The sequence below is a fragment of the Antedon mediterranea genome, chromosome 1 (genome assembly GCF_964355755.1).
Source record: "Antedon mediterranea chromosome 1, ecAntMedi1.1, whole genome shotgun sequence".
Classification (NCBI taxonomy): Eukaryota; Metazoa; Echinodermata; class Crinoidea; order Comatulida; family Antedonidae; genus Antedon; species Antedon mediterranea.
In genome coordinates, this window is record NC_092670.1 from 2,800,031 (window position 1) to 2,823,720 (window position 23,690).

At 32.4% G+C, this 23,690-nt stretch overlaps 1 long non-coding RNA gene across 1 annotated transcript; it reads right to left on the minus strand.

Moving 5' to 3' along the window:
- Window positions 1–2,977: 2,977 nt before the first annotated feature.
- Window positions 2,978–3,813, minus strand: LOC140051235 (uncharacterized). The gene is made up of 3 exons (XR_011845496.1): window positions 3,698–3,813; window positions 3,456–3,479; window positions 2,978–3,009 (listed from the first exon to the last, which is right to left on the minus strand). It is a non-coding gene; the product is annotated as an uncharacterized lncRNA (long non-coding RNA).
- Window positions 3,814–23,690: the final 19,877 nt, after the last annotated feature.

Genomic DNA, 23,690 nt, shown 5'->3' on the forward strand with positions numbered 1-23,690 from the left:
TTCAAATGGTAACTGGTATATTTGGTATCGTGTTTGTACTGTTAATATCTTTGCCTTAAATACATCTTTTCGTGGATCCTTTCTTTTTACAGAAAATTTGCTCCACGTTTTTGCTTGCCATATTTCATTAAATCTTACATTCTGTAAACAAATTTACCTCTTTTACAGAATTTAAAATGAAAGTAGGATAAAATATTTAAAGAAAGTTTAGAGTTAATGACAATGCCTAAAGTCTATGTAATGCCTAGCTTTCCTGGAAAAACTGTTAAATAGCCTATTTTTCTTGAAGAGCGAAAATTCATCAACCACCCTGGCAAGTTCAAATCTGTTTTACTTCTGTTAATATTAAAATTATTATACCTGTGTTGGTGGGGTTACATCCCATCCTTCATCTTCTTTTTGTACTGTAATGTTCATATCGTTGTGCAATAAATCTATGCATTTTGGCATTTCTATGGCCGTCTCCCCATATTCTTTTTCCTCGCTCAATACCCTCTGAAATATGAATAAAGTATATCAGAAAACATTACATATTCTGTAGTGCATGTGTGCTTCAGCAGTGGATTTTTTATTTTATAACACACCTGATTGTATTCTTGCAATTTGATTGATCAATTAGGCATCACGTTTCATTTTGAATTTGCCCTATCTAATGAAAAAGTGATATCTACAGTAATGGTGATAATGAACGACTCTAATGCATGTTCAGCTTTGTGTAAACATTAATTGAGATTTTTTGCCATGCAATGTTGACTGATTCAGATCGGAAATCAACTTGCTGGGTGTGCCGTCCAAAACTGTTCTACTCCACGTCTAAAGTTGACTGCCTTTTTTAATTTCCCTAGCTTCCCAGCCTAGCATCGTCAATGATTTACAATGGATAACTTGAATAAAAGTAGGGGTGTTATAAAACAAATAATGAATGTTTGTATTCGTTGAATGGAGAGAATATTTCATTTGTTGAAAAATTGATTTCTCTATTTAACGAGGCATAAACATTAATTATTTGTATAGTATCTTAATTCAAAATTATTATATAGTTATAACATCAACAACATTACCGTTTCTTCCTCGCTGTCCCAGGTTCTTACTCGAAGTTGTAATTCATTATTCAGCACTTTTCCAAATACACCTAACATTACTCTCTTTTTAGCATAACAAATATTTTTTATAACAGCTACAAGAAGATAGTCAGAAAAATGGTTTAAACGTATACAACATTGACCCTTGTGTAAAGAAAAGGTTATGTCAACTTCATTTCTGTCCAGTTTTATTTTTTGCCATTCTCCTTGACTGGATTTTTTAACAAGTAAAGTGAATTTCCAACACTCTTCATTTACAGCATTATGTGGAAATGACAGCAAGCAGTGGTTTCTAAACACTGTGCCTGGTGGTCCACATCTAACAGCAGATGAAACTATTGTTTCAAGAGGATTAGATAAAGAAACAGTAGGAAAGGAAATGTTCTCTAATGAGACTTTAACATTCTTTCCTTCTTCAATTGCTCCAGGATTTATCACCAATTTTATGTCTTTATCCTTAAGATAGAGAGTTCCACCTTCAGAGTTCACAATTAACTCCATAATTTGACCTGTGGGATGAAAATGTTTAGCATTATTTTATTACTTTTATTATTGGTTTATTTATTAACAATTATAGTAACTGCCAGAGAGGTTTACAATGTCACTGGAACGTTGTGCCATAAAAAAAATACCTATTAGTTTAGTTTGTCTTTATGAAGTTAGTTTACCATTTTAATTGACTATTTTTGTGTAAATGCTATAGCTATACCTGGTTCCGATTTAACATTTTTATGTGTTTCTTGAAACTCTTCAATGCTGATCAATGACTTCTCAGGTGATTTATGGAATGAACCTGTTTTATAAAAGAATAATGATAAATAACTGAACAAAATAGTCACTTGATCAGCCAGTATATAGTACAGGATAGATTTGAAGGACAATTTTGAAGGTGGGTTGGAAAAGAGGCTGATGGCTGGGCTTTCTAGAGCATTAGGCATTTCTCTCCCTTAGCAGAATCAGTCCATTTCAGGTGAAGAATATATATATATATATATATTTCGATATACATTTTACTTAAGAATTAAATAACTAAAATTTATGATGATTAAAAAGTATGTTATGCCTATGTTTTCTTTCCTGTGTGTGTGGTATTTCCATCAAGTGTGTGCCACAATTGTTTTGAGGTAAACAATTGACAACAAAATAGGACATTTTAAGAAAAAAGTAAAACTGAGGCGGTTGAACATGGCATCTAAATGAAAGACATCTTGTGTTTGTATTGTATAACCTTGACTGGTTGAACATGTACTGTATTCGTAAACACATTTTCTTCCACATGACTCCAGTGGGATAACCACTACACATACCACTGTACATTTATAAATATTCACACAGAGTAATATCAAAGAAACTAATATGCCTAATTAATGTGTTTATCTTTCCTCTTTCTCTTCTTTCTTGGCCCTTGTATGTTTTCCCTGTAGTATTTAAAGCTCTCAACTGTGTTTTATCGATATTAAACATTACACATTTTTATGATGGTGGTCCTGAAATTTGTAATTAGTAATGTATACCTTCATCATCCTTGATCTGAATCATATTAGCAAGGTCTATTTGGCCATGATCATTTAGGGCAATACACAATACATCAAGTTGATTCACATCATTACTTATCTTGTTCCTCCAATATATCATCATTTCTTCAGCACCATTAATTAGATTTTTACCAAACTCAACCACCTTTGACCAGCTAAGACCCAAATTATAACCAAACGGTTGCCAATCAACGATTTCCTCAGACACTTTTCTGATGGTTGGATCATCCGCATATCCTGTGATAAGGAACAAATTCAGTGTTTACTTAAGCTATACAAGCTATATTATTAAACTGATAACATTAAAATTTATTATGATCTTTTAATTTTATTATGATGGAAAACCTATTAAAACTGCTTACCTTCATTATGATTCTGTGATGGTTGTATAGCTATAAAAAACAAAACAAAAACATACAAATTTCAACAAACTGTGTACATATTTATTTTTAATTAGTACTGTATCTCAACTTTAATCAAAACATCCAAATTAAACTGTAATTATCTCTCCTACAAAGTATTTTTTCACCCCTGTTTGTTTGCCTATTTGTGGATTTATGTGTGCACAGTATAATAGGCCTCATTTTTATGCAATTCTTGACGGAATTTGAATTTGATGGGGCAGGGTCACATTTTCAACAACAAAAATATTTTATATAAATTTTTTACCGGTTACAAGCTACACTTTTTATCTGAATCTTGCAAAACAATGATTCAGATAAAGTAGTAGTTCAAATAAATCTTGGTAGAAGTACAGTATGCACTCTCATAATGCTTTCTAGTTAAACAAATTATTTTGCATTGTGCCAAAACACTAAAACTATATTAAAAAACTTACTTTCATCTTGTGACTTTAAAGTTTCTATAAAATAAATATATGTAAATTAATCAATAATTTAATTGTACATTGTTATTATTTTTTGCATTTATATTTGATTATTCTGTAAAACTGTTGGAAAGTAGCCATTAGAAGTGTTCTCGTTTGTTTAGAGAAGGAAATCACTAAAAAAGTAATTAATATTAAGTCTATTTATTTATACTGTATAATTTATGTCATGCATTGAAAAGAAATGCATTTACCTTCAGGTAGTACATCTTCCCCAAACAATTTACGGTAAAGTTTAACTTCCATTTTATTGCTTCCACAAGGTAACTCATCTTTGTCAAACTTGCGAATAAGATGCATATGAGCATTTTGAATGTTTGGACTAGATGCACAAGGGATGTACATCCTTACTTCAAGACCTCGGGCATCCTTCTGACTGAATACTTTCAACTCTTTTTGAAGAAAATGAAGAACCTAAAAAACATATATATAACAATCATAATAATTTTCCTTTACTGTATGTACCCCAAGTGTTGAAAGATGAACAAGGTTCTTTAAAGTGCACTGGATCTCCAGTTTTAAACCCTTATTCAAGAAGACTTGTTCTACCACCAGGACTATAGTCAAGGAGTTCTTTGAATTTGTGTTTATTTTATAGGTCTGATTTAAAGCTCCCCTGCCTCTCAACAATTGAAGTTGTTCCTGTATTATCACTTTCATATCTACTAGCCTACCTTCTTACATACTTCAGGTAGTGGCTTAATGTTGTCTTCTAGAGAACTATCAGCCTTGATGCTTTTTGTTCTGACTATCGTTGTCTGCAATATACAATAATGAACCTTGTGAATGATAGTCTTGTATTTTTTTTAATAGATTACATGTTATTTCATTTGTCAGAGGTGAACACATTTTACAGATTATAGCAATCCATACAATAGACATGCTCTTGATATACAATATTGTACAGATATATTTAAAAGGTTATTATGTGGTGAACTTAACCAAGGCATGGATTAAAGAATAGAAGGATATGCATCAGTTTGAGATCAAAGCTTCCATGACTCTAACCTACAGAGCGTGGACCGCCCACAATGTATACAAAGTAAACACAGTTTAATTAACCGTCGTAACAACGAAACAGTCGCGTGCCTAATATATTGTTTACTGCAAATGCTCAACAACCTTTAACCTTGTTGGCTATGCTTTCGCGCTCTTGCCTTGGTGGCGTGATTATTTTATATTTTTAGCGCTAGCTGCTATGGTGACGAAACAAACTTTATGCGAACAATATGATATATAATTCAAATATAAAAATTGCATATTTTATTAATATTACCAACTACTTAAAATTACCAGTCGTAAGAAAGTGAACTTTTCGTAGTCCGATTGTGATGAAAACTGAAACAGAATTGTTCAGCAGTATATTGTTGTTGTCAATTAATCATCGATGCATGTCAATAGAACATTTGGACTGCGCATACGATTTCTACATGGCTACGTTTTATTCTCAAAAAATGTAACAATTGATTCGCAGCGTGCTACAGAGGGCCGCAGTTAGAGACACGGAGTTCAATGAGCGTGTTTGTTTGATTGGCAGCATTGCTTTAGTATATATTGCAAGCACGTTGGAAAATCGTATGATATCACCGATGCATATCCGTCTATTCTTTAATCCATGGTCAAGGCAAACCTTTAGATAATTTTACCTTTCATAAATTGTGTTTTTAATGTAGAAAATATGTGATTAAAATTGTTTTAATGAAAGTTATTGGTTATTTTTGGTGTAGAATACTTTGTAGATTATAGGCATTAAAATTTAAAAACTGATGACATGGCACTGGGTCTTTTATTTATTGATTTTTCTACTATATATATTAAATACTGTACCAATTTTTAAAATGTACCTGTAACATACGGCAATGCTTAATGGTAGCCACATATAGAATGACTAAATGTTCAGCATCAATATTCAATTCTACATGCTCATACGATAGGCGAGGTTCAAAATCTTCCATTTGGAATTTCTCAATGAATTTGGTTGCAGCACGTTGAAAGAGATCATCTGGAAGATAGCTACCAAAATCATGAAAGAGTGAAATTGCATACTTGTCTTCAAATTGGGGCACTGGTAAGGCTTCTGGTTTAAGACGTGAGAGAACGTAGAAAATTTGTTCGTCATTCTATAAAATGAAAAGGAATATGTCTAATAGATGGATAGTTTTGTAAAGAAGATTAATTTAATAGTTGAAGGCATTCCTGGTTTCAATATCAATACCTTTTTACTAGCACACATTAAACCAAACTTTTCCATTAGAGACACAAAGAAGTCAAAACTCTCAGAATCACAGAACTCTTTCCACAGATATTTTAACAAACCAACTTCTAAAATGCCAGTGTCCAGTCTTTGCCAAGCTTTCCACATTACTGGCTCCTATTAAAAAATAAATAAAATTCTGTGTAGTTTTCAATTAGTCAAATTATTTAGGAATATTTAATAAGGACATTAGTAAGAAGATTTTTTAGTAACTCTGAATATAATTAGGATATTGAGAATATTGTTTCTTGTATACCTGTATATTTATTTGTACAGTTAAATACAGTATAACAAATTTCACAAAATTGTTATTGTAATGATTGTACACTGTACCTGTTGTTACTGAAGTAAAAATTTTTTTGAAATAAAAATCTTACTTTTTGCTTTTTAGCATGATGCATACTGAATTTATATATTAGATACTAGAATAAGAATACAGATTGGAGAGAGCAGTGTCAAAATATTTATTTGCTAACCATATTTTCAGGCTCTTTAACAGTAATGAATGTTTTTGACATGTCAACTAGTTTCATCAAATCTATAACTATTATATCTCTTAGTGCCTCATCATCTGGGTAGTAGAGAATCTCGCCAATGTCATGTAAATACTCAAGCAGGAATCGCTGATTTTCTGTAACTTCACAGTCTTTTAGTAAAATGTGTACCTGTAAGAAAATAGGTTCATAATAAAAATTTACAATCTGAAATAACTCTAATTACTTTATTTTCATCATTTTTGTAATTAATTTATGAATTGCATTTCACTAAATGTTCATGAAATTTAGATGCAAGTGTCATGATTTATCTATTATAAAGCACTTTATAAATTTATAATATCATCAGTACAATGGAGATGCAACAGTACAGTCAAGTCTTTCCAAATACAGATCAAAATGGTAATAAATTTTTTTTAAAGCAAGTAATATTAATTCTTTATAAAATACTTCGTTTTCCATATTGCATTGATCATTTATAAAAATAATATTTGAATTTACAGAAGCGTGTTTTGCTTTTCAGTGTGTACCAATTTCTATGTTATTATTACATCAGCATATTTTTAAAACGATTATTTTCATGCTTGTATTTAACCTTAGAAGTTGATAAATAGATGTGCTCTTTTTTGAAGCTTTGGATTTCCTGCTGTCCTCGCAGCCATTTTATTGGTAAAGTGCGAATCATTTTTTTGGAAAAGTCCAGTATATGTTTCATGATGACAGAAGCATTGCTCTGTTTAAATGGTACACTGTTTTCAATGGTAAAGATAGTTGAAAACACCATAGCCTCAAATGGTTTGTCTTTTAGGGCTTGCCAAATTGTTTTCTTTATTTCTGCAATCTGAAAAGAAACAAATTATACATGTTTCATACATGATATTCATACAAGTTATCTGGGTGTCTCAACATTTAGAAATATGGCAGTAAACATAATGAATGATCTTCCTGTTTTATACTAAAATAAAACACTGAAATTAAAAAATTGAATGGTGCTACCACTGTCAAGTGTTTCCCAACTTGACCCAAGTTGTGGCACAAAATTCATTAACAAATATCACTATTGTTTTTTTTTGCACCACCCTGTGTATTATTCACTCATTTCCGTTTCTCAATGGCAGATCTTGAATTCACCTTTTGTTTCTTTTCTTCTTCATTTCCTTTAAGGTCATTTAAATGTGTACCTATAAGTAAGACATGAGGAAAAAGCAGACCGTCTTCTGTCTTTGCGTCAGGTCTACTGTTTGTGTATATAGAACGAATCCAAGAAAGAATGAACCCCAGATTTGTCAATCGATGTGGATATGTTTCACCCTAAATAATACAATAGTACATTATTGACAACATAATAACATTTAAATCTCAATCTCTTTGGTCGACTATTTTAATGTACTTGTTTACTTGTTTCCGGAGCTCAGCGGTGCTGGGCCCTTAGTCGAGGCTAGGCTATGCCTATAATCCCCTCTTGATAATTACATCAACTCTTGAATATGGCGCAAATTTAATGTAGCGAGAGTTTTTAAATTTAATGTTTAAACTGAATAGACAGTAACAAGTTTGAGGCTTGAAGCAATTTCACCAGAAGAGAGGTATTGCTAACATTTTTTTAAGGAATGAAATAATGTTAGTTTTCTTTAAGTTTGTTTAAGCTAATAGTATAAGTACAGTGTAATTGTGACCAAATTATAAGTATGAAAAAAAAAAACTTATTATAATACAACTTACAGTTGTTGGATTCAAAACCTTAGCTGGAACATTAAGATCATCACAAAGGTTGAATACTACACAAATAACAGCAAAAGATACCATGAAGATCTATGAGATCAATTAAACAGTGACATTCAATTAATTGTAAAGTATAAAAAGATTCTTGACTATCAATCAAATTTAATTTTTGAATTGTCTTTGTGTTTCATAGTGTTTTACATTTAGATTAGGAAACGCCTTGTCTAAATTTATTACAGATTTACCATAGTACTAGAATTCTTAACAATAAAATTTTACTTGTTAATTTTTTTACTATATATAGTGTCTTTTCCTAACCTTTGGGCGCGTTTATACAACACGCTATTACACGCATATTCAACACGCCTACGAGAAGTGTGTTGTATAACATCGAAGAGATTCCGTGTAATGAGATTTTAATTGCAAAAAAGGCTACTTGGCTGAATCCTAACATTTTGTGGAGACCCGGTTGCTGTTGGTGTGTTGGAAGTGTCCTCAGGGTATTGTTTTGACCTCTCGTTAAATAAAAGTATGTGCTGTGAAAATGTTGACCAAATCTAGTAGATAATTGTGATTTTTTGGCATATTTTAACCTATTTAGCACTTAAAATTAACGCTAATCAAATGTTGGCATAATTTGGCAAAATGTAGCATAGTTTTATCCTAATTCTAAAACATTTTTTTTCTAATTTCAAAAGCAAATTAAAAAAATCAATAATTGAATAAACTAAATTTTAAACGAAATCATCCTTTATTAAAATCCTTAATATAAACTCATATTAATTCATAATGCATACAAGTATATATACAACTTAGGATTATGAAATATGGTATAACACGGTATTACGATTTCATGTATAACTGCAAGGTTTTTGTGGGGTTGACCTCGGCCCGTGCAACACGCTAAAAATTAAACATGTGTTCAAATTTAGGGTGTTGTATAAACACAGCCCAAGTGTGTCTTAATAGATGACCTGTACACGTATAACTATCCCTTTACTCCTTTTCTCACAGAACTGTGTACTGGGAATATGTGGGAATAACTTATTACCATTCTAGTCTGATTTTCTGTCAGAATGGGTCATGCAGGCTCCATGCCAGCATCAGGTAGAATATCCAATATATACTAACTGAAAGTTAGTATACTGAATATTCCCAGCAGGATTGATTGCTATATGCTGGTAACAATGCTGGCATCCATACCAGCATTTTACTTCCACGTCTGTGAGAAAAGGGCTTTGTGTAATAAAATGTAACCACTTTACCCGCTGCATCACATGATAAATTGGTTGTCCTCCAAAATCAGAGATGTTCATCACAAACTTGTCGCTTGTCGCCTTGTCTTCACTTCCTTCTTTCTGAAACTCAATCTCTATTAATTCTTCAATTTTTGAAGGAATCTTTGTCTGGTCATCACTTCCTTCTTTCTCAAACTCTATCTTTGAAGGAATCTTTGTCTGGTCACCACTTACTTCTTTTTGAAACTCAATCTCTATCTTTGAAGGAATCTTTGCCTGATGTTTTTCTTGCTCTATATTTAAAAATGTTAAAATATTGTACTAAATTCATAAAAATAAATTCATTAGTTAACAAGTAAAGTATCCAATATTATGTTTCTGAATGTAATATATCATTTGAAGGTTTGCATGGCAAAATCAAATGTTGTTATAAAGTTTGCAGTACAGCATGTTATATTTAGTTCTGTTGGGTTTCTCTACATTTCTATCAATATAATAATAAACTTTCTGTATGTACTTTTTATAGGCTTTTTATTAGGATAATTTATTATAGGATTCTAATTATTTTATCAATGGTAATTAAAATTAATAATTAAATGTAGAAAAATACATTGTCAGACAATTTCATTTTTAGAAATGAAAGTGAAAAGGATAAAGGAACGACAGAATATCAACATTTCCAATGATTTCAGGTCCTGGATTTGTTTCCCTAATGATTCTACGCGGCTTTTCGTTTCCTGATTGAAAAAAGAGAAAGAAAACCTTGTCAATTAGTAAGAGGAGAATTTAGCACATGCCTCTTAAGATGTTCCTCTTTCAATGAGTTTGTTTTGAGAATAATAACAAATATATTTTCTGGTTAAAACATGAGCAGAGGTGCCTTGAAAATAGTAGGTCTAGTTATTTCGACACAGAGAGGCCCATAGTTTTAACAAAACAAACAAAAAATTGAAATAGGCAAAGTATATTTGTTTTGTATTATGGATCAAGCATTTGAAGAAACCAACTGTTCTAAAGTAAACTTCTTCTCAATTTAACCACCTCTTCCATCTTTTTATTTTATCCGTCAACGGTTATTTTTATTTCAATATGACATGAATACAGAAAAAGTTTACATGATAGACAACAAAGCAACTAGAATCATATTGAGGATCTACACTAGAAGAATAAATTATTCTTGTCATGTATAAGACCCTTTTTAAACTAAAATAATATAGTTAGCTAAGTAAACATATAAAGAAAAAGAGACAATAAATAAAATATCGAATAAGTGAGAACTAATTATAACAATAAATCGAATATCAAAGCCCAGGCCACAAGTCAGTCCATGTAAAATTCAGTGCTTAGTTTTGGTAGAGCAGACAGTGAAATATTAGGTGTGAAATGTAATAATGATATGCCTTGCACTTGAAATTTCTATAAATATTTTTGATTACCCTCATCCATTTTGCTTTCTTCTGTTTTAGTTGATTGTGCTGGATTTTCTTTTGACTGTTCTTCTATTCTGTCTTCTTTCACATGCTTCATGGGAGCATTTTCATAATTGCCATAAGCCTGTTTTGTAGATGCTGTTGCATTTTGTTTTCCTTTCACTTGTTTCACCACTTCTCTAGCAATTGCTTTCTCATACATTTTAGAAGCTTTAAAAAAAGTGTACAGTAGTTTGTTTTTGTATATTATTGTTTTTGTGTTTGTACACTATGAATATGTTAATTATTTATTAAAATGTTAAAAAGGAAGAAACACACATTTAATTGATTCATTTGCTGTGCCAGCTCAGGAGTCGCAAAAGCAGGAAACATGAAGGACGTGTGGCTCCCTACAACAAACCAACAAATGCAATATTGTACAAAGCTTTCAAAACAAAACATACATCACACACATTTGAATAATGAATATATCCATGATAAATAAATCCAGTTCTGTGTTATAAATAAATAATTTAGGTAAAAAGAAGCAAGTTATCAATTTATTTAAAATTTGTTTGAATTGAAGTAGTAATCAAGAAATTGTATGTAAAACAAATTATATAAATAACATCCATAAAACAAGACAATACAACTACATAATAAGATTAAATAAATAAATATTAAACAAGAATCATACATTGTCTCTAAAACAACACAGGATTTAACATGGGATTTTTAAAGCAATAAAAGAGAAAAAAAATTACTATTTAATCACGGTGGATTGATTTGAATATTAGCCACTTGTATGAACTAATTTTCAAAGTTTTATGTTTTACGATTGTCACCCAGTTTTATTTCATTAATTTATTTTTATTTATTTATTTGATTATTTTAATGATGACGACCATGACTTTAAGTTTGTCTCCAAACTTATTTTGGCCTCCTTCTGCACTCTCGTATTTTTCTACTCTTGTAATTTTGTTCCTTGTAAATTTTAAATGTGTGTGAAGAAAAGCAGTTATTAGATTTAGTTTAAAATTTAGTTTCATCAAAGTTTTTGTAGTTTTTACTTGTTTTATATATATGGTTATTAACATTTTCCTTTTGTTTACCATTACAGCATAAATAATTGAATAATCACTGATTATGCAATACACCGGCCTGGCTTACCCTTTTCTGTATTTGTGACATATATATGAAGGTTAATGTATTTTTTTAAATCTTGTAAAATCAGTTATTATATTTTATAAATAATGATTTTACTGAAGCCAGAAAAATATGGGTTTGTCACAAAAGAAATATTTGCATACTTGTGTCAGTAAATGTTGGTTGGTTTTGACAGTATACTTGGAATTATATGTGCTACAAACAATTTTTTTAACATCTATGGAACCATTATTTCATGCATCTTAAGATGATACTTACATGTGTCTGGTAGTTCTTCTTTCAATGTTGTTTCATCGACATCATCTTGAGTGCACACCGTTGTTGTTGCTATAGCGTCAGTTATGTCATGCTTTGGATTAAAACTATAAAAGAAATGTTGATTAAATTAAATATCGAATGTCAAAAATGACAAGAAAAAATGCCTTCTTGGTAGAGAATACTGTATTTGTTTATACTACGTCATATTATATTTGTTAAGTCTACAAAATATGCTTTTTTTGTAGAAAAGGCAAAATTACATTAAATAGGTATTTATGAATTCTTGGTATCAATGTCCGATGACTTAATGTGTTTTACACCCTTTCGTCAATCAATTTCACACTTCAGAAAAATGTTTGTATAATAGGAAATGTGGTAAAATGCGATGGTAATGAAATGGTATTTTTATATTTTCAGTGTTTGTAATGTTCACAATTCAGTTCATTAGTGGAAAAAACGCTGGTTTTCAGACGGAGGCACACACATATTTAGTGACATGATCCTTTATTTTTCTGGCAGCTATTGAAGATGTTAAGTTGTTTATAATTTTGTAATGTGTATCTTACATATAATGTCAATAATAATAACCTTTAAACAATATTGTAACATGAAACTAAAAGAAAGTGCAAATACTTCTTTTGAGAAGTGTATTTTATTGTTACTTTATTTGAAAATCACTTTTAATTGTAATTGTATGTGTTTGCTATCTTTTAATTTGATTTGACAGTTTTAATAGATTTGCTTACCCTTTCCTTAGCAAAGCATTGATAGTAGAAGTTTTTCCTACTCCCTCAAGACCTACAAAAATAACTCTGCCTTGCTTAACTTCAGCTTTCCCTTCTTCCAGGGCTTCATTATATGCTTTAATTGCTTCTGGTCCTCGAGCCTGTATCTCCACAGGAGTTAAGTCTTGAAAATAAAACTTATTAAAATTAGTACACAATCAATGTAATTTACCAAATAGGGCATTCCACAGTATTTGGTCCGTGGGTTGAACAATTGTATTTACTGATTTTGATATAACTCTATCCATTTCTCAAAGTAGAAGTTTATTAAATAACATTTTTTTTATTTTTCTGATATATAGTTTCTAAGTTATTGAATATTATGAAAAACCATATTTCAATCAATCAATTCAATCAATCAATCAATTTCACGGACAGGACATTTTAAAATTCTATTTATTTCATAAACTATGCATCTTATTACTGTTTTATCAACAGATATAGTTACTTTATGTCTCAATAATACATAATTCAAGTATTTAATTAAAATGTTGTTGTTTATTAATTCCATACATGTATTTCAAATTCATAAATGTCCACGACGTTTTAAGCAGTTTTTTTACATTTATTTTAATGATGCCAAAAATCTTGATATTTCATTTTCTCCTGAGGACTATCATTAGATTATTAACACATTTGTTAAAAATGTTATATTTTGATGAAAGTATCAGATTAAAAAAATATATTGTTACAGACGGGACATTTTTGTTATGGACGAGACATACAGTATCATTTAAATCCTAATTATTTCACAAACCATGAATCTTTTAAACATTTTTTTGCCAGATAGGCCTATAGTTACTCGATGTCCCTATTGTACATGGTAAAGCATTTTATAAGACATATTGTGTTTATTAAATTTCATATATGCATTTAAAAATTCATAATTGTCCCGTCCTTGCATAGTTTTGTGGTGTTTTTTACATTTCAGTTAAAAGTATTAATACCACAATTTATATTTTTGTTTTCTCCTTTTAAGAACTATATGTAATACATTATAAATCCAAAGGCAAATTACTGAGAAAAATGACAATGCTGTGGGTATCAGTGGCTGGATCTCAATGGAGATACAAAAAAAAAAAAAAAAAAAAAAAGCGAAAAGCTAAATCAAAACGATAAAGTAAACAGCCAGAAAAGTTAGCAGAGCTTTCGGGCAACACTAGCCCTTCATCAGTGCATTTGTAATACATTATAAACAAATATTTTGAAACTATCATATTTAAAAAAAATATATTGATGACATTTTTCGTAGGAACTTAACGGGACAGACATTTTTGTTACGGATGGGACATATTATTTAAAAATATTTTATTTTATGCATCTTGTTAACATTTTTTCCCATACATATACTGTACTATTACTTTTTATTTTACAGTAAGCTCCAATTGTTCATAATCAAGTATTTTATTAAAATTGTTTATTAATTTCATACTTGAATTTAAAAATGCATAATTGTTAATTCTGAGACATTTTGATTAGGTTTTTCCTCACTTTTCCTCAATTATTGAAGTAATGGCTAGAATCTAAGACCACAGCGTTGATAGTCATTTTGTGTTACTTTTTGGTAACTTTATAGAACAAAACTGTAATACAAGTTGCAAAATGGCATTGGAATCATTCACTAGAGCGTTAAAATTATAGATTAGGTTAAAAAATATCAAATTGCGTGTGATGCATGCAGGTATGCATGGCAGGCCTTTTAAATTATTAGAATCGACTTATTTATTTATACCATTTAAAGACGAAAACATTATAGGCCCTAGTATTTATTTTTACATATAATGCAGTTTGTGACCTTTCGTTAAAATGCATACGAATGCTATTAAATAAGTACAATACTCAAAAGCCCCTTTCTCACAGAGCTGTGTGCCAGGAATATACCATTACCATGCCGGTATGGTTTTCTGTGAGAACGGGTCGTCTTGGCATCATGCCGGCATCGACATGACCTGCTTTAGACCTAGTAATATTACTAGGGATATTCCCCACAATGCCAGACGGGCATTCTGTGAGAACGTAACGCCGTTACATTCCGGGGTTATATTTAATTCCCGTCGAGGCTTTGACACCTTGCGCGGTCAAGTGTATCACTTTGGCGCCGATTCATTCAATTAACAATAATAATGTCGAACTGGAGGGATAAGAGAGCTGCTTAAAATAAGGGGACAAGAAAAAATTTGTAGCATTAGGCCATAGCTCTTTGTTGGTGCCTGACCCTTCGTCGCCTTGTAAATTTTACAGCCTTCTAAGGTGTTTTACAGATTGCCGATTGACGGCTAATTAATTGCTGTACCTGTATAATATATGCACAATATACTGTACATAGCATGTATTGCATAAATATGCTATAAAGGAAGATAATAATCTGTAACCTAACATTCGCCGCCATATATCCCTAGACAAAAATAATAACAATAAAGGACGCCCTCAATAATTATTTTGTCAGAGACTTTTTATTGGCCGAATATGCCCGACTCCTTTCTCACAGAAAGCCGGTATATACCGGTTATATTTCCGGCACGATAGTCCGATGAGAATGGGTATATGCCGGTAACGATACCGGCACGACGCCAGCACTGTACCGGTATATTGCAGACGGGTGTGTAGAAAGCGACGACCTCGAATTGGACGACCCCAACGACCCGGGAGACCTCGAATTGAACGACCTCGAATTGAACGACCCATAACACGAAACCGACGACCCCTATAGCCTAGCCTAGCCTAGGCCTAAGTGTGGTATAACATCCCAAAGCCGAACATAGCCAAAGATCTTTAAACTATACCTTATTTTATCATACTCGCAAGCAAGAAATTGATTGAAAAAATACAGAAATATCGCCATTTGATACTGATTGTGTCGACACGAACAAACGAAAAGATATGGAACGCCAAGAGTGCATCATTAAAACTGCATTCGACATATTAAAAATAAATTAAAAAGAAATAAATATTATACAATACATGGTTAAACCATGGACGTATAATTACATCTCGTCTTCTTATAACGAACACTATAGGCCTACCAAGCAGAGTAACATGTGCATGGGGAAATATGACCGGTTGGGCCGCCGACAAGTTGAGCCGCCGGTAATTTCTATGAAACGGCCAGTGCGTCTTTTACGACATTTCGCGTAGTGATAGAGTGGTGTCCTAGTAGGCCCTACATAAGTTCATGGTCTTTAGGTTTATTGTGTCATGAAAATAAATAATAATTACATACTACAATTTTGTTGGTTTGAAACAGCAAAGGATCGTAGTCCTATTTAATAATTTAATTGTTTTTAATCTTTCAAGGTAAAAATGCAGTGCACTCCATAAATATTTTTCTCGCGTGTATGCCTACCACGTAAAATCACGTCTCTCAGGAGGACTAATAGAGTATTGATATTCTTCGAATGAGGTTAAATAATTATTATTTTTTATTTACTATCTTTTAATATCATATTTTATTGAATTTTACAATGTTAATACACAAAATATTTTACTAAAAAACGGTGATTTTATGCAATTATTTTACTTCAACTGCCGCCTGAGGGGGCAACATGTTTACGTCATTTTTGGCTAAAAACGATCATTTTCGGTCATGTTTTAGGCCTTATATTTTGGAATCTACAAGTCAGATATTCATAATTATTTCTCTTTAATTATAATATTTAATAATATATACTAAAAACCGTGATATATAAACTTTGGAATATACATCGTTATATCTAATAATTAATATAAATAGAACTTCTATTAAATAGAAACGAGCACCGGCGAAAGTAAGCATTTGGCGTTTCATAGAAAATAACGTTTTTCTGGCGGCGCCTCAACTTGTCGGCGGCTCAACTTGGCCTAATCCTGCATGGGGAGGGCCATAAGAAAGCTTTACATTTCACACATGCATTGTATACGGTCAAACCAGGGAGTTGTTATCTAATAACAACTCCCTGGTCAAACCATGGAGGTATACAAATATTTTTATACCTCCATGGTCAAACCATGGAGCTGGTAAAACCATGAAGTACCTCCATGGTCAAACCTCACCTGCCGCTGAAAAAGGGGCCTGGTTTGCCATGTTTATGATATTTCGTGTGCTAATCGAGTCGAATGCAGTTTTAATGATGCACTCTTGGCGTTCCATATCTGTTCGGTTGTTCGTGTCGACACATTCAGTATCAAATGGCGATATTTCTGTATTTTTTCAATCAATTGCTTGCTTTGCGAGTATTATATAAGGTATGGTTTAAAGATCTTTGGTTATGTTCGGCTTCGGGATGTTATACCATACTTAGGCCTAGGCTAGGCTAGGCTATTATAGGGGTCGTCGGTTTCGTGTTATGGGTCGTCCAATTCTAGGTCGTCCAATTCGAGGTCGCCCGGGTCGTTGGGGTCGTCCAATTCGAGGTCGTCGTTTTCTACACACCCTATTGCAGACACATCTGTGAGAAAGGGGCTTATGTGCAATCCGTTTTTAAACCAGTTAATATACCAAAATATGTTATTAGTAGCTTTATTATTTTGGATTTGGTGCTAGTTTGGTAAATATTGCAATATAATTGTAGATTATTTGGTTGTAAAAAAATGTACCCAACTTGTAGTATTATCTAGGCCTAGCCCATTTGACGGAAACCCAGTGCTATTTGTAGGGGGATAGAGAGGGCCGCAGGCTAGTTTTTAGTGGCATATCGCCGACTTATTATAATCAATGTGAAGCCATATTATTATTATGTTTAAAATGTTGAATCTATATCCACTGGATTATGGATATATATATCGTCGGATATTTAAAGAAAGGCCTAGGCCTAGACCTTTTGATTTATTTAATTAATTTAGGACTATATTACGGGAAATTCTTTGCCAAAGAAAAGAAAATACGTTGTGGCTGTTGGAGGTTTGTAAATATTATGACAATAATGTAGCCTAGGCTAGGAAGGACTGTAGGTAGGATGAGGTAATTTGGATGGTCGTACATATTATGATATTTATATATACAGTATTGTGTATAGTAGTGATCATGGCGACAACATTTAGGATGACTAAAGTTGACATTAAAATTATTTAACTATGAATAGCTCATTATTGGTGTTTTTTTTTTCTTTCAGGTTTCTAAGAATAAACTATCCGACTTGTGATTCATCTTGTGCTGCAAAAACAATCCTATTTTGATATTTGTAAATTGATGTACGTAACAGATGTCTTTAAAAATAAAAAAAAAATAAAATTTTTTATTATCGCGATGATTTAACTCAAATATTGACATATATAACTTGATATTTTAGCCTGAGCAAGATAGTTTGATAGGCATATTTTACTTCGATGTAAATAAGATATTACATGTTATACTGTATGTAAAATACTTTTTTGTAAATAAAATTATTTAATGGTGGTTAATTTATTAACTTGTTAATTTGTTTGTTAGTTATGATGTTATACTATTAATTATTTAGTTAGTAACCAAAGTGGAGTGGATTCGTGGCAGTTGCAACTTGACTGTAATATGCATATATATAATAATATTTACTTCTTCTTGGATAAAGTTAAAGCAAAATAAGCAATAATAAAAATTAAATATTTATTTTGCCATAAAGAAAGCAAAAACTAAACATACAGTACTATATGTACAGTAATACCATGGACCTATAGGTCCATGGTAATACATACTGTAGTATTGAGCACCAGTAGCAGAGACGTCTGGACAATCGAATATAATCGTTATCAGCTGTCTGGGTACCCAAGGCTAGTGCTAGAAAATGGCGAAAATTCGTGTATTCATTCGCCGTCAGCGAAATGAATCCGGCACTTTTCTCATCAGAAGCAAATCAACAAATCCTTTTATCAGTTTGTTTTGATATATAATCTGGATAATATATATTAAAATGGCCTTGGTTTAAGCATGTTTAACAGGTAAAATCAGATTTTTTCCTACCTAGGCCCCTTAGCACTGCGGTACCCTACGCCGTGTGGGGGAACCGATCTCGGCAGTATTTCTTAAGTAGCCTATCTTTCGTAAAATCCTTAGTTGAATTTTATTAATATAAATTTAATTGTATGAATATGCTATTTAAATGTTATTGAAATTTTTTTTTGCTGCATTTTGTAATTCCGCACTACTTGCTTTATCGCGATTCCAAGATGGCGGCAATTCAAATTTTGATTTGGTAATAATTCGCGAGGTCAACCACTTTGCTGCCCGACTGTATAGCAACAAGAAGTGATTACACAAGTGCGGTACGATTCTAGGCCTATCTCCGCTGTTGTTGCGGCGTGCGATTTCATTGAAGAATAGCGGCGTTTTGTGTGGATTGTGGAACTAATCAGCCTTTAGTTTATGGTGTTTTTAATATAATTTATTACTAAAGAATTACGTGTTAAAATTATAGTTTCTATTAATACTATAGGCCTAATTAGTAGTCTCTAAACCCATGTCTATTCTAGTAGTAGCTGTGTGGGTGTGTGTGACGTGTGTGTGTTAGGTATGACACAATCCGAGTAATAAGTCAGCAAAATTAAACATTAAACATTACACAAAAATACATTTTTTATTCTCGTGGGTCTAATCTTCCCATCTCATGTGTTCATATACGCGCATTTTTAAAGTTCCTTTGAATTCATGCATATTGTTTGATAATAAAATAGCAGAATTAAAAAAATACTGTACACAAATTATACACATTCTTTATTCTTGTGGGTCTAAGCTTTTTTTGGGCTATGTCCAATGAATTACTACTTAGTTTAATGTCTTGCCTAGCTGTCGATTAGCCTCGACTCGACACATTTTGTGTGAAGAATAGTGCGCGAAGGCAATCATGTGAATTGACTTCAGTTAACAAGGACTCTGTCCATGATAGAATCACTACTTAAAGAAAATTGCGAACCAGATGTTTTAAAAACTTACATTATCAAGGCGGAGGAACAGTTCAGAAAAGTTGAGTTAAAACACTCTGAACTGATTGATGTAATTGAAGACCAGGGAGAATTTGAAACGGAAGAGAAATGGATGTTAGAATGTGAGATGGATTTCCTTCAAAAGTTGGTATGTGCAAAACAGGAGATTACCCTGCGCCACTCACAATCTACAGTCGATGTACCATTTTCAACTCCAACAACTCCTCTTCAAACATCAGCCTCAACGCAGCCTGCTGGTACGGTTGCCTCGCCGCCTGCATTCAGTTCACCTACACCTCGACCTGCTATGGCAAGGTCAACGCCTACCATGGCAAAGATGAAGTATCCTACATTTAATGGCAACATCCGGGATTACAAAAGATTTATAGAATTATTTACACATTGTGCAACTAATCTAACTGAGATTGAATGTTTCTACCAGCTAACTGAATCTATGATTAACAGCAAAGAAAGAAACATGGTTAAAGAAGGATGTATCGATGTGGCTAGAGCTTGGTGTAGTGTCTATAGACACGGCGACCGAGAGGTCAAAGGTTGTAGAGCACATAAAGTGTGTGTGCGGTTTTGTTGTGCTGCGAGCACGCCATATCGATAATAAAGGCACCGTTGTTTGTGTTAAATAGAGTTAACCCGTCTCGTGTTATTACTACATTGTTATGACGACTAAGAGAGTAAGTGTATAGGAACTTACAGAGGTAACTAACTTTACAGTGGCGACGAGTATAAATTTATAGAATGGCTTTTCAGGTAAGCCCAATTGCCGGTTTTGATACGACGGACAGCCAAGCCCTCGGACAACGTTGGGAAAAATGGCGGAAATCTTTTGAGTTGTACATAGTTGCGAGCAACGTCAAAAACAACCAGCAAAAGAAGGCTATATTATTACATACAGCAGGGGAAGGAGTACAGGAGTTATTTGAAACGTTAACAAAGGAAGATGACACTTATGAAAAAGCAATCGAAGCGCTAAATGCTTATTTTTTGCCGAAGAAAAATGTTGCATTTGAAAGGCATGTTTATCGACAAGCTGTGCAGGAGAACGGGGAAACGATGGACAGTTTTGCTACACGCCTGAAGAAATTGATAAAAACATGTGAGTACGAAACTGAACTAGAAAAAGATATGATAAGAGATCAAATAATTGAAAAGTGTAGATCAAAGAAGTTGAGAATTAGATTGCTTAGAGAGGAAAAATTAACATTAGACAAAGCGTTAGAAATAGCACGGGCACATGAGCTAGCGGACACCTGAGACAACAATCAAAGAGATTGGAAACGCTTGTCGGTTCCCTTTGATCTACTTATTTCGTCTTAGTAGTTTCATTGTTATGTAAATTAAGTGTGCGCTCGAGAAAAATCCACTCGACGGAGATCGCACGCGATCGCTTCGCAATATACGAGATAGTAACAGTTTACCAGATTTCCTTCAGCAAATTACGCTTAATTTGAACTTCAAATTATATTTTTAGGATATTAAAAGGTAAGAGTTTTAAATAATGTTTGGTATTTAACTGTTTTTAAAAAGAAAAATTAATCTTGTTTTAGTAGAACTTGGTCTGCAAAGTAGGGTAGTTCTAGACTCGTAGACAACCGTAGATGGACTACCCCATCTAGACTGGGTTAGTGTGTCGTTGTCGGAACGGCTACTTAAAACACCAGTTTTTGAGAGCATTGCAATTTTACTAAAAGACACTCTTGTGTAATTAATGAGTTTTATTATGATAGAATAACTATTTTTCTGTGGTATGATGTACAATTTATTAGGAAAAAGTAATGTTTAATATGTAATTAAGTATGATGATTTTACTGGTTTTTTAAAGTTTTCGCTAAATACGCTAAATACACAATCGTAATTGTGTCACATTTGGAACAAAAAAATCTTTATCTTATTTATGATATTGTATCACTTACTTACCTTTTAATGATAGTTAAATATATAAATGTTGGTATGCGTGTATTTTTTAATCATTTGAAATTTGTATTTATTCAATATCATTTTCCTTAGCGTAGGCCCAATGTCATCGCATGGCCTTATTTAGCCAGGGCTAGTCACAGGGATTCATAATGCATTCATTAGCGTAATTTCGCCTAAATTAAGTCTAGGCTAGGCTAGCTTTTACCTTGTCAAATCAAATTGATCCTATTTCCAAACTTGTTTTTACTGCTCTATTTGGTGTGCAGTAGTATGGAATGGTAGTTGGGTGGGGTCAAACAAAATTGGTTGGGGAAGTGAGGGGGAGGGGGTGAGGGTGAGGGGGATTATTATATTGCTTAGTGGGGCTTTAGTGTTTCTTGCCTAGAAGTAAGTGCCTGAAATGCATGTACAGAAACCAGTGCAAACCAATGATCAATGTTTTCTTTTATTTATAACAGATCATGACAAGAAAAAAAAGAAAAGCATTAATTGGTAGACGATACAAATATTGTGTTAATGGTCTTCCATCTCAACGAAAACCACTCACTCGTCAGCCAATTGAGCAAGTTAAGCATTGTGACTTCACTGGAAATTTTGCAAATTGTGATTGTGTTGTTCATAGTGTACACAATGAACCACTGCTTGAAGTAAGTACATAGGTTGTGTAAAAAGATTGTATAAAGTATTTAATCATTATAGTGTGGTTATAAATGAGTGTTTCTGTGTGTATTGCAGGAACATAAGGAACCAATTGAGAGTTATTTAGTACTTGGATCTTCATTGACAAAACTTGAGACAGAAGATAACATCAATTATGTGACATACCAGCAGTTGCGATTTGATTGCACAAGGAAACAAGAAAAGCTGAATAACATTGGTTTTGAAGTCATTAAGGCAACTAGTGATCTGACACTCATTCAGTTCTATGAGAAACGTTTTTTTTCTGTTAAGATGGCAGTTACCATTGACAAAAACTTTAATATAACCGTAATCGTTCATAACAAGCGCTTACCTGATAATCATACAATATTTGAAAGTATACGGAAGGTGCATGTGTTTAATCATTTATTCATGTTTTTAAAATTCTTGTTTGATAAATATACTGTGTGCATAGGAAATCCTGACTTAACTGCATTGCAGGAAAACAAGTATGTGGAACATGATTGTGGAGCAGAATACACACAAACAATCCGAACTGATCGCTGCTTCCTTTTAACTACTTTAACAAACAGGTGCCCCCATTGTGCAACATACAGACGATCATTGCGAAAATCTATGAAACACAATCAGTCATTTGAAGTATTATTGTCATCTAAAAGGCCTAATTCCAGTTTGACTAAAAATGATTTATTAATTAAAAGTAAGATGCTAAAAAAACAATGTCAAAGTGTTGAAAGAAAAAAAAAGCAAATATTAATTAATCAGGAAATTAATCAAAAATATAAGAACAATGAACTGACAGATGATTCTAATGGTGACCTAGAAACTATTATTCAAGAAGGAGAAAATGCTTTCAACAATTTGTTTCGAGATCCTGATTCATTTCAAAGAATATTTTGGGAAGAACAATTAAAATTCAACAAGTTAAAAGAGAAAAGACAGATGAGGTGGCATCCTATTATTGTGAAATGGGCTTTGTACTTGAAATCTAAATCTTCAACTGCATATCAAGCACTGAGAGAAACTGGTTTTATAAGTTTACCAAGTGAAAGAACATTATATGATTATAGCCACGTCATTGATAGTAAATTAGGTTACCAGAAAGAAGTTTTAGAAATGCTACACGAGGAGGCTAAAAGAAAAGGACTCTTTACTGAAGAATGGCGATCATATGTTGGAATTTTACAGGATGAAATTAAAATAAAAGAAGACTTGGTATATTCTGCCTCCACTAATGAATTGATTGGATTTACAAATTTAGATAACATTAGCAATGAGATTCACAAAATTGAAAATAAGAAAAATGAAATCACCAATGAGATGGCAAAAAGTGCATTAGTTATTATGGTACGAGGGGCAACAAGTAACTTAAAATTTCCATTGGCAGTTTTTGCA